This window comes from Acipenser ruthenus, chromosome 13 (genome assembly GCF_902713425.1).
Source record: "Acipenser ruthenus chromosome 13, fAciRut3.2 maternal haplotype, whole genome shotgun sequence".
Taxonomy (NCBI): Eukaryota; Metazoa; Chordata; class Actinopteri; order Acipenseriformes; family Acipenseridae; genus Acipenser; species Acipenser ruthenus.
The window spans coordinates 15,824,578-15,836,934 of NC_081201.1; positions in this window are offsets into that span (position 1 = coordinate 15,824,578).

Sequence of the window (12,357 nt, forward strand, 5' to 3'; positions counted from 1 at the left end):
CAAAGAAATGAAAGAAGTTATTTACAAACCGCTAACCAAGATCATGCAACAGACTCTTGACACAGGGGTTGTACCGACAGACTGGAAAATAGCAAACGTAATACCGATCCACAAAAAGGGAGACAAAACCGAACCAGGTAACTACAGACCAATAAGCCTGACTTCTATTATATGTAAACTTATGGAAACTATAATAAGATCCAAACTGGAAAATTACTTATATGGTAACAATATCCTGGGAGACAGCCAGCATGGTTTTAGGAAAGGGAGATCGTGTCTAACTAACCTACTTGACTTTTTTGAGGATGCAACATTGAAAATGGACAACTGCAAAGCAAACAACATGGTCTATTTAGATTTCCAGAAAGCTTTTGACAAAGTCCCGCATAAAAGATTAATTCTCAAACTGAACGCAGTAGGGATTCAAGGAAATGCATGCACATGGATTAGGGAGTGGTTAACAGGTAGAAAACAGAAAGTACTGATTAGAGGAGAAACCTCAAAATGGAGTGAGGAAACCAGTGGTGTACCACAGGGATTAGTATTAGGTCCTCTGCTATTCCTAATCTACATTAATGATTTAGATTCTGGTATAGTAAGCAAACTTGTTAAATTTGCAGACGACACAAAAATAGGAGGAGTGGCAAACACTGTTGAAGCAGCAAAGGTCATTCAAAATGATCTAGACAGTATTCAGAATTGGGCAGACACATGGCAAATGAAATTTAATAGAGAAAAGTGTAAAGTATTGCATGCGGGCAATAAAAATGTGCATTATAAATATCATATGGGAGATAGTGAAATTGAAGAAGGGAACTATGAAAAAGACCTAGGAGTTTATGTTGACTCAGAAATGTCTTCATCTAGACAATGTGGGGAAGCTATAAAAAAGGCCAACAAGATGCTCGGATATATTGTGAGAAGTGTTGAATTTAAATCAAGGGAAGTAATTTTAAAACTTTACAATGCATTAGTAAGACCTCACCTAGAATATTGTGTTCAGTTCTGGTCACCTCGTTACAAAAAGGTTATTGCTGCGCTAGAAAGAGTGCAAAGAAGAGCAACCACAATTATCCCGGGTTTAAAAGGCATGTCGTATGCAGACAGGCTAAAAGAATTGAATCTATTCAGTCTTGAACAAAGAAGACTACGCGGCGATCTGATTCAAGCATTCAAAATCCTAAAAGGTATAGACAATGTTGACCCAGGGGACTTTTTTGACCTGAAAAAAGAAACAAGGACCAGGGATCACAAATGGAGATTAGATAAAGGGGCATTCAGAACAGAAAATAGGAGGCACTTTTTTACACAGAGAATTGTGAGGGTCTGGAACCAACTCCCCAGTAATGTTGTTGAAGCTGACACCCTGGGATCCTTAAAGAAGCTGCTTGATGAGATTCTGGGATCAATAAGCTACTAACAACCAAACAAGCAAGATGGGCTGAATGGCCTCCTCTCGTTTGTAAACTTTCTTATGTTCTTCTTAATTTAGAAACAAGTTAGTTGCTGCTAGGAGTAGTTCCTTGTTAGATTTACACTATTTGTTTATCCATTACGATTAAAAGGTTGATCATAAATATTTTATGTGGTTCTGTTTTATTCTCTTAATACAATTGTGCTTTATACTGGTTGCATATGTTTGTTGGCATATACAACCAGTTCAATTGACCTTTTCCCTGGTTGTACAACAGGAAATTGAGTCAGTTTCGCTTGCATTTGTCTACTCAGTGTAGCAATGGCCACCTGACATTTACTAAAAACAGAGTCTGAAGTTGTAAGTCAAACGACAAACTGTAAACTTGGCTTAAACTTTTCAGCTTGTACTTTTTGATATTTCATTTTATGTTTAGATGGCACATTAACTTTAATTTAATGATGGCACCAGTCTTAACCATGAAAATAACAATGGAACAGAAGAAATGTGCGGTGTGAAATGGGAGCAAATGTACAACAACATGTAGCTGCCACCAGGGCAGTGAAAGGGGGTAGTGACTTCTACAAAACAGCAGCTACATCGTTTAGAAAACTAGTTACAGCCTCAGTTACAATTAGTTACTTCGCAGGGGATCCCCGTGAACACACCCCCTGCCTTGGCTTTATAAAACGAAATCAGCCGTGCTGTACCTAAAATATATACTGTTCAAGTGTACTCAATCTAAAAAAAAACTAAAAAAAAAACTAAAAAACATATATATTTGGCCAATTATCACTGCATAGTGTAAATATGAACTACAGAAACGCAATCACATTGCTTTTTGAAGTAATTTATCTACCTAAATAGCTGATAAGTAACGAAGAAATGACATGTGATGTCTATATAGTACATAAACATGTAAGGAAACAGGCTAGTATTGATTATTCAATGTCTAAATATATATCGCGAACTAAAAATGCATAAGCGAAATGGGAGCAATAACAGAAATAAAAAAGGCTGTGGAAAATCAGGGTGAAATAAATATGCAGCACTCACGAAAATAGAAAAGTATGATGAAACTTTATTTTATGTGAAAATAAGCGAAACGTGAACCACAACAAAATACATAATTATGACTTCTATATCTGTGATCAAATAATAAAACAAATCTTAAATCAAGATCTTCAGTCCCACAAATAGTAATAGGCTAATGCAAAAGTGGCATTGCAATGCAGACGAATATTTTTTTGTTTGTTTTTGCGCAGCAATTTCAACTACAGTATTCATTGTTGAATAAAAGCACAATCTTAAAACTTCTATTTGTTTTTGTATTTTGTGGGACGGTGATGGGGCAAGTAGATTCGTAACAATCTCTTATAGACATGTTTATTGAAAATATGGTGCTCGATGATGTCATTACGGCACAACGTCACTGCCTCTTTGGCTTACAACGCATGCTCACACGCCTGCCCTGAGAGAAGTACCCCCTGCTGTTTTATGCAAGTGTAAACGTGCTGTTTCAGAATACTTTGTACTGGAATCCTATCGGAAGGGTTCCGGAACGCAAGTGTAAACGCACCTTTATTTTTCTGTCTTCACATTTTTTACTTTTGTACTTTCTACTGTGCTCCATATATTAATTTTACCAGCAAATGTTAAATGGTAATAAATCTTTCTTCTTTTTAAAGTAACCTAAATAGATACCTTTTACCTAGTGCATTTATTTTGTGTTTCAAATTCAAACTGATAAAATTGATACTGTAAAAACATATTAAATGACACTAAGCTTTGTTTTAAACAGCTATTTAAACTAAAATTTCATAAACTAATAAATAGTTGACCACTGTTTATTGCATTAAATTGCAATTAAAAAAGTATATAATATATTGTAGCACTGTTGCTACATAATGTGGGTGTAATTTTCACCCACCTGTCTCTAAGTAAAGGCAGTAGCCTGGCCAGGCCAACCTATAAACTACATTTCCCAGTAGCCATTTTTTTTCTTGCTCTCACCCCATTGGTCCATTCAAATTTTCATCCACCAATCCTCTCACATAGTCAATCTTCACATGTCTCTTATTCTGTGATTGTAGGGGGATGGTGGTGTGTTTTTTTTTTCTCCTGTAGCTAGCACCCTGGTGGGAGAGTGTCTACCTTTTGTAACCTAATCTTTATACTGTTAGTTATATATTATTATTTAGCCTTTGTTTTTCTTGTTGACTGCTGCTTTATTATCTAGTTACATATTTTTGCTTAATTAGGTAGGGTAGTTTCTTTTGTGTTGGTTGTATGGTTTTGGGTGTCAGTTCTGGACTGTTTGCAATCTTAGTTTTCATCAAACCTCCATTTCATCGCTCTCAATGTTTTTCATCTCATGAAGTTATCTACATCATAATAAAGAGGGTCCTGTTGCTAGCAAAAGTATGTCATGTCCCCATAAAAACACAGTAGTAGTAATTAGGCTTGCTGCGTTCAATTTGAATTAATAAAGCTTTACAAACGCTGGATAGATTCAGGATTTTGACTAAAATAAATGTACATTGATAAGTGTAGGTAGAAAACTACCCAGTGTTTTCCCACGTTAAAATAAATAAATAAATAAATAAATAAATAAATAATAATAATAATAATAATAATAATTGCAATAAGAGGGTGTTTTTAAATCTTACGGGTCTCTATGTACTAATACTGGTTACCTGTTGGTAAATGCTGCGAATTCGTAGCCTCTGTCCTTCATAGAATTTTTGCGTGCGATGTACTAAGCAGCTCTGGTAATATCACCGCAAGGTTACGAACGGCATCAATTACAGCTCATTATACAGGAGATACTGGAATTTGCATATCATTATAAATGGATTAGCAACACCGAAATTCATGATTTAGAACTTCCTTCTGGCAAGTGAACAGATAGAAATGCCGGTAGTTGGCAAATATTAGAGCGAGCGATGGCATCTGCAGAACTATGCACCTGTTAGTTACATAAAAAAATGGAACTATTATTAAACAATTCGCATGGACAAAAAGGCTTAACAAAAGAAACATGGAAAGAAATAACTAAATAAATGCACTGGGAAACAAAGGGGCAGACACTTGACATTCAAAGTAAATGGAAACAAAAAGTCAACACGAAAGTCAACCTAATACTAAAGTTTACGTTCAATGTTAATGAGTCAGTTGCTAACTTTAATCAAGACAAATGTCTTGAGTGTTTACGTGAAATCAGCGTGATTATTATTATTTGCTTATTTAGCAGACGCCTTTATCCAAGCAGGGGCGTGGTTTCCCAACACGCAAACCACGCAATTGCGTGGGGCCCCGCGGGGCTAGGGGGCCCCCTGCTGCCTAGTAGCAGTGTTACATTACTGCCTGAATTGCAACAAAATCCTTATTTTCTCAGATGAAGTAAAATAATATACACATTTGATTTCATAGACCACACACACCCTGTCTGCACTTCTATATATTTACAAAAGATAATTTCATTCAGCGCACGTCATGACACATTTGAGCTACCGTAACTAGGCCAGCTTCAGTCAGTTAAATCAAGCAAAATGAAGCGCACGTATCCTAGCGGAGCTCAAAAACGAAAAAGATAAAAGAATCAAAAACTCAACAGGAAAGTTTGCAGAAGCTCACTAGTTTCTTTAAGAGTAACACTGCAAAGGAATCATCCAATGAGGAGGAGGTGGGAAATGTTTGTCCTCCTCGTGATGCCACCACCTCAGCTTGTTGCAGCAGCACCGTTAGCACAGACCTACCGGATAACGTTACAGCGACTAGCTCAAAGGAAGCAGCTCCATCTGCCGCAAAACTTGCCGAGGCCTCGCCCGAATCCTCGCAACAACATGACCCGGTGGTGAGTGAAACTGTCATTTTCTCGGACGATCCAGCGCTTTGGCCAGACAAGCTTACCGACCAAAATAAATGTCAGTTGATCATAAGGGGGGCAGTTCAAATTAAGGATTTTGACTTCCCACAAAACAATGACAACGTCCCACATCGTTTTACTGAAGAGAATTACCAAAAGAAAATGAAAAACGGAGAGAAAATACATCGTAAGTGGTTAGTTTACTCAGTGAGCAGTGATTCTGTATTTTGTTTCTGCTGCAAGCTGTTTGAAAGAGGGACCAGATATGCTTTTAGCAGCAGTGGATTTCGATCGTGGATAAATCTTCATAGCCACTTGAAAAGAGCATGAAAAGGGCAAATCGCACCGTGCCAATATGTAGAGCTGGCGGGAATTAGATGAACGGCTGAAATCTGGCAAAACCATTGATAGTGCCAGTCAGGAATTACAGGCGCTGGAAGTACAGCACTGGAGGGCTGTGTTAAGCAGAATAATTGCCATTGTTTGCCATTTAGCAGAACGCAACCAGGCATTAAGAGGACACTCAGAGAAACTTTTTGATCCCCATAATGGCAACTTCCTTGGACAGATAGAGCTGATGGCACAGTTTGATCCCATAATGAGCGAACATCTTAGAAGGATTGACAAAAAGGAAATCAAGGATCATTACTTGAGTAACACCATCCAAAATGAGTTAATTGCATTAGTTGGACAGAAAACATGTGATGCAATTGTGCAGAAAGTGAAAGAGGCCAAATACTTTTCAGTCATAATGGACTGCACCCCAGACATCAGCCACACAGAACAGTTGTCCCTGGTGCTACGCATTGTGAACTGTGAGTCAGCTGTGGGGGCCTTCATCTCAGAGCACTTTGTTGGGTTTATCAGTGTTGATGACACCACAGGAAAAGGCTTGTGCAATACCCTCCTTGAGCAGCTGAACCACTTGAAATTGAACATTGCAGACTGTCGTGGGCAATCCTATGATAATGGAAGTAATATGATGGGACACAAGCAGGGGGTCCAGAAAAGAGTGCTGGAACTGAACAATAAGGCAATGTGTGTTCCCTGCAGCAGTCACACACTAAACCTTGTTGTGGCTGATGCAGCCAAGTCATCTGTACTCTCTGTGAACTTTTTCGGCAATCTTCAGTGCCTTTACAACCTCTTCAGCTCCTCAGTACAGCGCTGGTCAATACTACAAAATCATGTGAAGCTCACAGTGAAAAGTCTGTCAACAAGAAGATGGGAGTGCCGCATTGACAGTGTGAAAGCACTTCGCTACCAAATGCCTGAAGTGGTGGAGGCTTTAACTGCACTCAGTGAACAAGCAACAGAGAAGAAGGATGGGGAGACATTGTCTTCATCACAGAGCCTGTGTATGGAGCTGACAACATGGCGCTTCATTCTCTGTGTTGTGATCTGGTACAATGTGTTGTATCAGGTAAACCGCGTCAGCAAACTCCTGCAAAGCCCCAGTGTGTCAATTGAGACAGTGAAGAGGGAGACTGATGGTGTTAAACTGTTTCTCCAGGAATACAGGGATGGTGGACTTGCCTCAACCCAGATAGATGCAAGAGAAATAGCTGAGAAAATGCAGATAGGCATGACATTCCCAGTGGAGAGACAGAGAAGAACAACTCGCCAATTCCTCTATGAGGGCACAGAGGAAACTCAATTCACACCAGAACAGCGCTTTAAGAAAGATTTTTTCCTTCCCCTGGTTGATATGGCACTGAATAGTGTCAGTGAGAGGTTCACACAGGTGGACCAATTTTTTTCTTTGTTTGGATTTTTATATTCAGCAGATAACATGAAGAAAGCCGTTCAAGAAGACACACTGGAGGAGTCATGCAGGAACCTGGAGCAGACACTAGGGGATATTGACAGCCAGGACTTGGTCCTTGAAGTGAGGGCAGCTGTCATTGCTTTTCCAGGTCACATTTCTTCTCCAGCAGAAATGCTGGATTACATCTACAAGGAGAATCTGTTGGAGCTGTATGGCAATTTGAGCATTGCCCTGCGTTTTACTCTTGACTTTGCCCGTCACTGTCGCCTCAGGTGAGAGGAGTTTCTCCTCCTTGAAGCTGATTAAAACGTACTTGCGGTCAACCATGTCCCAGGAAAGACTGAATGGTTTAGCAATGATCTCTACTGAGCAGAGTCCGGAGATCATTGAATATGGAGGACATAATCAAAGCTTTTGCTGAAGTCAAAGCCAGGATGGTTAGATTCTGATTGCAGCAAGAGCTACTAGAAGGTAAGAAAATGTCTTTCACTCTCCTATTTAACTTCCATGAGAACACCTTAGTTCAAGTGCACTGTCGGTTCTGTAGCCCACCCTTATAATGACATAGGACTGTGGCAGACACTGATGTGTGTGGTAACGCTAAAATGGTCATGACAGGTAGAGAAGGAGGGGCCCCTAAACTGAGCTTTGATTGGGGCCACAAAATTGACAAACCCGCCTCTGTATCCAAGGCGACTTACAGAGACTAGGGTGTGTGAACTATGCATCAGCTGCAGAGTCACTTACAATTACGTCTCACCATGAGCACAGCGAAAACAAACAAAATCGCAGACCTGAAAGAGGGATTTCCCCAAAAACGGCAAGCATTAATAAAACTAAGATTGTTTCTATTAAATAACACAGTAATTCTACAGTTTACCGTGTTTGTACTCCTGTGCTTCCCTATACTTTCATTGATTTAATTAGTTTAATTTCACTTGTTAATGCTGAACTGCGTTTAGTATGGTTGGTCACATCAGGTTGTATTAAAGCACACAGTTTGTGTACTGATTGCTTATCTAAACAGAATTTTTATTTAAACTCTGCATCTTACAGATGTTCAAAAACATTTCTGGCTCTGAAAAATCTTGGTTGTCGTATTCTCTCTCTGTCAGTATGCCAATGCTGAGTTGAAATAACAGCACAGCATTAGTGAGTTCAATCTGAGCTGCAATGACACCCTTCATTGTTTTCACTTGTTTCGTAGGCAACATGGGAGGTGTGGCTGGGTGCTGTGTAAGTTTACTGAGCTTTAAAGCACATTAAAATATAAAAGTACCCAAAACAAAATCTATTGTTAGTTTGTTATTTAATATAAACTATTAATACATTTATTATTTGAATGCGCTTTAAAGTAATTATATTCCCAGCAAACGTTAAGCAGGAGGTTTCACATACAAACAGCCAGTTGAATCTACGCCAGTGAGAGGCACGTAAAATAACAGGCTCAAACCGCAGGTGTAAGTCAGGAGAAAATGATAGTACATCAAGGTTAAGGGCGAGCCTTCGATATTATAATGAGATTCAGACATTTGCATACGAAAGTATTTTGAAACGAATGGTCAAAGCTAAACTACCGTAGCAGTGACGAAACTAAGTTACGGGAGTCAAAATGGTTTAATACATCGTCGGTATGTCTACAAATTCACAAAAACCTACGAAAAGTAAAGTATACTGAAAAGACCACTCTTCCGCTAAAACTGGAAGTCAGAAAAATTCTGTAAATATTTAAGAAATGAGCACCCCCTTAAACTTTTACCTAAAATATTTACAGTGTTAATGTTAATTAATGTACAGCTTACAATTAAAATAATTTGGACTAATTATCCTTTAACATTTGGATATGCGTGTTCTCTCACAACATGAAGAAATAGATTTTATATATATATATATAATCTATCAACTTGAATTGGTTATTATGTTCTTACATATTGTGTTCAGCATTCAAAATATTGAAATGGTCACTGAACACTCCAAAAATGACTGAAACTAAAAGTTTTTTTCCTTGTGCTGCAATCACTTCTGATGCTTCAGAGATTAGTTGTTGACTGCTTTACTTATTTAAAAACAAAAACATGCTAATCATCATAATATTTAAATTGTCAAAAGAGAACAAGGGGCTGGATTAAATCAAATCTTTGACCCACCCGCTAATAGCAAACTACAAACCTGTACTTGATAGCGGTTATATTTGAGTAGAAGGAGCTTCTGACAAAACAATAAAGCCGTCGCTGAGTACAGGTTTGTAGTTTGCTATTAGCGGGTGGGTCAAAGATTTAATTTAATCCCAGCCCTGGTTATGGAGAACATAAACATTAGATGAAAATCTCTGAATAAGAATAAAAAGACCACTTGACCTCAAACTCTTCCTTTTTCTTCAGCTAAAAGGAATAATGCAATCACATTTGGAGGAAACTGATTTTCTTATCTAATTCCATTCACCTGTTGCATAACATTTAGAAGGGTTTTGCTGGGAAAATAAAATCTCTGAATTAGTTGTTTAAAAAGAACAAAAGCATTAAACAAGATGAAAGATGAAACTATTACTTCAGTTTATCACCACTTGTAAAATATAACTTCACACCTTTTTTAAATAAGTCACACCAAAAAACAATATAAATCATTAACATACACATTTCTTTGCTTAGTGGTTATAAAAATTAAACCAACAGTGCAAGTCTTTTTCTTAAATATTTGAAAGTGTATCGCGGCAAAAATGGTTTTCAATGAAGGCGCGCAAGAGATAAAATATTTTCAACTTTTGCTGCGCCGCTTCGTGACGTAACCTACCAACAGCCAATCAGGGAAAAGTAGGAGGTTCCTTTGCGAGGAAGAAATAAAAAAAATAATATGGAGGAAAAGCTGTTAGCTTTAATTTCAGATTTCCTGGCATTGTATAATACAACAATTAATAGTTACCGAGATATTAATAAAAAAAAAAGCTGCAGCATGGAGGTCTGTGGGTGTACAAATGGGATTACCGAGTGAATATTAAATATACATAATTAAGTAAATGAGATCATATATATTTTTTATGCTAAACTCCACATTGAAAATAATTATGCAGTTGCTACTATAACGTAAGCATTTTTTTTGGATAAATTAACTGCAGACAAACTTTTAAAAGATAAAGCAAAAGGTTTTATTTGGTGTACATGTGTTAGTTTAACAGTTTTTAACAATTAATAAACATGTACATTGTATTTTTAACTCGGGGAAACCATGGGATTATTATAATTCTAAATTAATTTGAAAGAAATTCATTTTATTGTACCTCCATATAAAGTTTTTGGCGACATGATTTCGACAGTAGCTGGCACAGTTTTAATAAAGTACAGTATGCAAGGCCTTATTGGGATTGTGAAGCAATTGCAAGGGAATATCGAGTACACTGCTCGCAAACTCACTTCAGAACAGGAAGCTAAACATCTCTGGAAAAATCTAATGAAACCTACCCAATGATTTACATTTTTAAACATACCAAACAAATGCAAATACAGCAGGCAAACAAAAGACAGTACAGTATACAGCAGGGCGTTTTAAGTTTAAGTTTAAGTTTTATTTTTTTACAATTGCCTAATGTTTTGGGTGCTCTGTAAATGGTGTCGGGGGGGGGGGGGGGGGGGGTGATTGTGGTGCTACTATAAAGTAAGCTTTTTTTTGATAAATTAATTGCAGACAGACTTAAAAAATAAAGCAAAACGTTTAATTTGGTTTACATATATTTCAACAGTTTTTAACAAATTTAATTAAAAAAAGGAGGGGGGGTGATTGTGGTGGTGTGGGGGTTACAATTAGGTTTTATAAAAAAATATTTATAATGTTTCGCTCCTCAGTTTTCAGTTCTGTCAAAAGAGTTTTATTTTCCCGCTGGCATTTACTGTTTGTTGCTCGGCATCCAAAACCTGCAGCCGTGACGTAACAACGGACCGCCCACTGACTTTACCCTGCCGCGTTTGGTGTGAACACCAGAGAGAGAGGCAGAGAGAACACCAGGCGGGCAGCAGAGTTCTGTTTGTGATAACAATGGGCTCCGGGGTCAAATGCAGTGTACCAAAGTTAGTCTACTTAATGTGTCTAACTACATAAGAACATACGAAGAACATAAGAAAGTTTACAAACGAGAGGAGGCCATTCAGCCCATCTTGCTCGTTTGGTTGTTAGTAGCTTATTGATCCCAGAATCTCATCAAGCAGCTTCTTGAAGGATCCCAGGGTGTCAGCTTCAACAACATTACTGGGGAGTTGGTTCCAGACCCTCACAATTCTCTGTGTAAAAAAGTGCCTCCTATTTTCTGTTCTGAATGCCCCTTTATCTAATCTCCATTTATGACCCCTGGTCCTTTTTTCTTTTTTCAAGTCAAAGAAGTCCCCCGGGTTGACATTGTCTATACCTTTTAGGATTTTGAATGTTTGATCGCCGCGTAGTCTTCTTTGTTCAAGACTGAATAGATTCAATTCTTTTAGCCTGTCTGCATACGACATGCCTTTTAAACCCGGGATAATTCTGGGTGCTCTTCTTTGCACTCTTTCTAGAGCAGCAATATCCTTTTTGTAACGAGGTGACCAGAACTGAACACAATATTCTAGGTGAGGTCTTACTAATGCATTGTAAAGTTTTAACATTACTTCCCTTGATTTAAATTCAACACTTCTCACAATATATCCGAGCATCTTGTTGGCCTTTTTCATACGTTCCCCACATTGTCTAGATGAAGACATTTCTGAGTCAACATAAACTCCTAGGTCTTTTTCATAGTTCCCTTCTTCAATTTCATTATCTCCCATATTATATTTATAATGCACATTTTTATTGCCTGCATGCAATACTTTACACTTTCCTCTATTAAATGTAATTTGCCATGTGTCTGCCCAGTTCTGAATGCTGTCTAGATCATTTTGAATGACCTTTGCTGCTGCAACAGTGTTTGCCACTCCTCCTATTTTTGTGTCGTCTGCAAATTTAACAAGTTTGCTTACTATACCAGAATCTAAATCATTAATGTAGATGAGGAATAGCAGAGGACCTAATACTGATCCCTGTGGTACACCACTGGTTACCTCGCTCCATTTTGAGGTTTCTCCTCTAATCAGTACTTCTGTTTTCTACATGTTAACCACTCCCTAATCCATGTGCATGCATTTCCTTGAATCCCTACTGTGTTCAGTTTGAGAATTAATCTTTTATGCAGGACTTTGTCAAAAGCTTTCTGGAAATCTAAATAAACCATGTCGTATGCTTTGCAATTATCCATTAGTGTGGATTAAGCAGGTTTAGTCCACTTGCTTGGACTAAAGTTAGTACCCT